At 40.4% G+C, this 5,512-nt stretch overlaps 1 long non-coding RNA gene across 1 annotated transcript; it reads left to right on the top strand.

The window, feature by feature from the left end:
- The first annotated feature begins 3,400 nt into the window (after positions 1-3,400).
- LOC124027643 lies at positions 3,401-4,733 on the top strand. Its single transcript, XR_006837442.1, has 3 exons — positions 3,401-3,581; positions 3,665-3,728; positions 4,712-4,733. It is a non-coding gene; the product is annotated as an uncharacterized LOC124027643 (long non-coding RNA).
- Positions 4,734-5,512: the final 779 nt, after the last annotated feature.

The following is a 5,512-nucleotide window of genomic DNA, read 5'->3' as shown; positions in this document are numbered from 1 at the left end:
TGAAGGAATACGCAGATTTAAAGAGGAGTCCGTAATTTGCTTTCTAATAATCATGATCTTTTCCTCAGAGAAGTTCATGAATTTAACACTGCTGAAGTGAAAGCCATCCTCTCACCGGGAATGCTGCTATTTAGTTAGCTTTGCGACAGTATCAAAAAGGAATTTTGGATTGTTCTTATTTTCCTCAATTAAGTTAGAAAAATAGGACGATCGAGCAGCAGTAAGGGCTCTTCGGTACTGCACGGTACTGTCTTTCCAAGCTAATCGAAAGACTTCCAGTTTGGTGTGGAGCCATTTCCGTTCCAATTTTCTGGTATTTTCTGTGTACCAGGGAGCTAGTTTCTTATGAGAAATGTTTTTAGTTTTTAGGGGTGCAACTGCATCTAGAGTATTGCGCAAGGTTAAATTGAGTTCCTCAGTTAGGTGGTTAACTGATTTTTGTCCTCTGGCGTCCTTGGGTAGACAGAGGGAATCTGGAAGGACATCAAGGAATCTTTGTGTTGTCTGTGAATTTATAGCACGACTTTTGATGTTCCTTGGTTGGGGTCTGAGCAGATTATTTGTTGCAATTGCAAACGTAATGAAATGGTGGTCCGATAGTCGCCAGTTTTAGCTTTAGCCAGCACCATCTTCAAATTAGCCTTAACATCGGTAGCCCTGCCCCCTGGTAAACAGTGTATGATCGCTGGATGATTCGTTTGAAGTCTAATACTGCGTGTAATGGAGTCGCCAATGACTAGGGTTTTCAATTTGTCAGAGCTAATGGTGGGAGGCTTCGGTGTCTCAGACCCCGTAATGGGAGGAGTAAAGACCAGAGAAGGCTCGGCCTCTGACTCCGACTCGCTGCTTAATGGGGAAAACCGGTTGAAAGTTTCTGTCGGCTGAATGAGCGACACCGGTTGAGCGTTCCTACAGCATTTCCCTCCAGAAACCATGAGAAAGTTGTCCGGCTGCGGGGACCGTGCGAGGGGATTTATACTAACGTTACTATCTGTACTTACTGGTGGCACAGACGCTGTTTCATCCTTTCCTACACTGAAATTAGAAGGCATCATGTTAATGTTACTACTTAGCTTCGGCTGTTGGAGGTCCTGACGAACCACATCCAGATAAAGCGTCCGGAGTGAAAAAGTTGAATGAAAAAAAGTTGAGCGAAGGGAAAAACAAAAAATATAAACGGTAATTAAAAAGTAAAAACCGTAAAGTTGTCAGGTAGCAAAGTAAGGTTAGCAACAAAACGCACAGCAGCACGTAAACTAGTCTGCAAATTGTGACCTGAAATTATGAAACCAAACACACTCTATCATTCACAAACACATACTACTGGTAGTACTCATATGAAGAGGTACTGCTGGTACTACTGGTACCAGCAGTAGTACCTACTACTGGTAAGGCAATACTGGTATGATAAGGTAATACTGCTAATACTTTTACGATAAGGTAATGCTGGTAATACTGGCACAATATAGTAATACTAGTACGATAAGGTAATACCGGTAATACTGGTATGATAACGTAATACCAGTAATACTGGTACAATAAAGTAATACCGGTAATACTGGTACGATAAGGTAATACCGGTAACACTGGTACAATAAGGTAATACCGGTAATACTGGTACGATAAGGTAATACCGGTAATACTGGTACGATAAGGTAATACCAGTAATACTGGTACGATAAGGTAATACTGGTACAATAAGGTAATACAGGTAATACTGGTATGATAAGGTAATACTGGTACGATAAGGTAATACTGGTACAATACGGTAATACCGGTAATACTGGCATGATAAGGTAATACTGATACGATAAGGTAATACTGGTACGATAAGGTAATACTGGCATGATAAGGTAATACCGGCAATACGGGTACGATAAGGTAATACCGATATGATAAGGTAATACCGGTACGGTAAGGTAATACTGATACGATAAGGTAATACTGGTACAATAAGGCAATACCGGTAATACTGGTACGATAAGGTAACACCGGTACGATAAGGTAATACTGGTAATACTGGTACGATAAGGTAATACCAGTAATACTGGTACGATAAGGTAATACCGGTAATACTGGTACGATAAGGTAATACTGGTAATACTGGTACGAAACGGTAATACCGGCAATACTGGTACGATAAGGTAATACCGGTGTGATAAGGTAATACTGGCACAATAAGGTAATGACGGTATGATAAGCTAATACCGGTACGATAAGGTACTACCGGTATGATAAGGTAATGCCGGTACGATAAGGTAATACTGGTACGATAAGGTAATAGTGGTATGATAAGGTAATACTGGTAATACTGGTACAATAAGGTAATACCAGTAATACTGGTGCAATAAGGTAATACTGGTAATACTGGTACGATAAGGTAATACTGGTATGATAAGGGAATACTGGTACGATAAGGTAATACTGGTACGATAAGGTAATACTGGTATGATAAGGTAATACCGGTATGATAAGGTAATAGTGGTATGATAAGGTAATACTGGTACGATAAGGTAATAGTGGTATGATAAGGTAATAGTGGTATGATAAGGTAATAGTGGTATGATAAGGTAATAGTGGTACGATAAGGTAATAGTGGTATGATAAGGTAATAGTGGTATGATAAGGTAATAGTGGTATGATAAGGTAATAGTGGTATGATAAGGTAACACTGGTACGGTAAGGTAATAGTGGTACGATAAGGTAATAGTGGTATGATAAGGTAATACCGGTACGATAAGGTAATAGTGGTATGATAAGGCAATACCGGTACGATAAGGTAATAGTGGTACGATAAGGTAATACCGGTACGATAAGGTAATACCGGTATGATAAGGTAATAGTGGTATGATAAGGTAATAGTGGTACGATAAGGTAATAGTGGTATGATAAGGTAATAGTGGTACGATAAGGTAATAGTGGTATGATAAGGTAATAGTGGTATGATAAGGTAATAGTGGTATGATAAGGTAACACTGGTACGGTAAGGTAGTAGTGGTACGATAAGGTAATAGTGGTATGATAAGGTAATACCGGTACGATAAGGTAATAGTGGTATGATAAGGCAATACCGGTACGATAAGGTAATAGTGGTACGATAAGGTAATACCGGTACGATAAGGTAATACCGGTATGATAAGGTAATAGTGGTATGATAAGGTAATAGTGGTACGATAAGGTAATACCGGTACGATAAGGTAATACCGGTATGATAAGGTAATAGTGGTATGATAAGGTAACACTGGTACGGTAAGGTAATAGTGGTACGATAAGGTAATAGTGGTATGATAAGGTAATACCGGTACGATAAGGTAATAGTGGTATGATAAGGTAACACTGGTACGGTAAGGTAATAGTTGTATGATAAGGTAATACCGGTACGATAAGGTAATAGTGGTATGATAAGGTAATACCGGTACGATAAGGTAATACCGGTATGATAAGTGGTACTGTCTTGTGAATGTCGGTAGATGAACTCAACGGTGTGTCTGTGTGTAGATGTATTCCATCCGCAGCCTGCCCAGCATGGTGTACCGGGAGCAGCCAGAGGAAGACGGAGTAGAGGACATGACGCAGCTGGAGTGAGAACACAACACAACACAACAGCCTTATTTAAAGGATGTGGAAGCTGCTATTTCAGCTGGTCTGTTGTCTGTTGTTCTAGGGAGCTGTCTGAGGGATCTGTGCTGCTCAACCTGAAGAAGAGGTTTGAGAGAGAGATCATCTATGTGAGTTTACTAACAACTCACTGGACACTGTACTCCCATTACCTGATAAACTAATAGCATTCACACATGTCCCTCTATCCCCTGTACAGACGTATAGCTAGGATCCTGTTGTGTGTGTTATTAGTGGAATGTGTGTGTGTGTGTGTGTGTGTGTGTGTGTGTGTGTGTGTGTGTGTGTGTGTGTGTGTGTGTGTGTGTGTGTGTGTGTGTGTGTGTGTGTGTGTGTGTGTGTGTGTGTGTGTGTGTGTGTGTGTGTGTGTGTGTGTGTGTGGTAAAGTAAAGATACCTTAATAGAAAAAGTCTCAAAATAAAATGAAAGTCACCCAGTAAAATACTACTTTAGTAAAAGTCTAAAACTATTTGGTTTTAAATATACTAAAGTATAAATAATTAGAAATTCCTTTCATGAAGCAAACCAGACGGCAGCATATAGTTTACTATTTATTTACAGATAGTCAGGGGCACACTCCAAAAGTCAGACATCATTTACAGATAGCCAGGGGCACACTCCAAAACTCAGACATCATTTACAGATAGTCAGGGGCACACTCCAAAACTCAGACATCATTTGCAGATAGCCAGGGGCACACTCCAAAAGTCAGACATCATTTACAGATAGCCAGGGGCACACTCCAAAACTCAGACATCATTTACAGATAGCCAGGGGCACACTCCAAAACTCAGACATCATTAACAAACCAAGCATGTGTGTTTAGTGAGTCTGCCAGATCAGAGACAGTAGGGATGACCAGGGATGTTCTCTTGATCAGAGGCAGTAGGGATGACCAGGGATGTTCTCTTGATCAGAGGCAGTAGGGATGACCAGGGATGTTCTCTGTTTAGTGAGTCTGCCAGATCAGAGGCAGTAGGGATGACCAGGGATGTTCTCTTGATCAGAGGCAGTAGGGATGATCAGGGATGTTCTCTTGATCTCTGTCTCTAGTCATATATTGGTAGTATCCTGGTCTCGGTGAACCCTCTAGACATATATAGGTAGTATCCTGGTCAACATGTACCTCTCTGTGTCTAGACATATATAGGTAGTATCCTGGTCAACATGTACCTCTCTGTCTCTAGACATATATAGGTAGTATCCTGGTCAACATGTACCTCTCTGTCTCTAGACATATATAGGTAGTATCCTGGTCAACATGTACCTCTCTGTCTCTAGACATATATAGGTAGTATCCTGGTCAACATGTACCTCTCTGTCTCTAGACATATATAGGTAGTATCCTGGTCTCATGTGAACCCTGTCTAGACATATATAGGTATATCCTGGTCAACATGTACCTCTCTGTCTCTAGACATGTAGTATCCTGGTCAACATGTACATGGTGTCTCTAGACATATATAGGTAGTATCCTGGTCAACATGTACCTCTCTGTCTCTAGACATATTCCTGTATCCTGTGTTTTTGTGATGTCGTGTCTGTCTCTAGACATATATTATGGTGTGTATCCTTTGTGTCTATGTGTGTATGTGTTAATGACATATGTGGTAGTGTGTGTGTGTTGTTGTCTTTTTGTGATGCGTGTCAGTTTGTTAGAAGTGTATTATGTGTGTGTGTGTTTTGTGTCTATGTGTGTATGTGTTAATGCAATGTGGCGTGTGTGTGTGTTGTTGGTGTATTGTGTGTATTAGTGGTGTATTATTAGTGTATTGTGTGTATTAGTGGTGTGTTATTGGTGTATTGTGTGTATTAGTGGTGTGTTATTGGTGTATTGTGTCTGTTATTGGTGTATTGTGTGTTATTGGTGTATTGTGTGTGTTATTGGTGTATT

The sequence above is a fragment of the Oncorhynchus gorbuscha genome, unplaced genomic scaffold (genome assembly GCF_021184085.1).
Source record: "Oncorhynchus gorbuscha isolate QuinsamMale2020 ecotype Even-year unplaced genomic scaffold, OgorEven_v1.0 Un_scaffold_3418, whole genome shotgun sequence".
Taxonomy (NCBI): domain Eukaryota; kingdom Metazoa; phylum Chordata; class Actinopteri; order Salmoniformes; family Salmonidae; genus Oncorhynchus; species Oncorhynchus gorbuscha.
The sequence above is the reverse complement of the archived record's forward strand: the minus strand, read 5'-3'. Positions and strand labels throughout refer to the sequence as shown.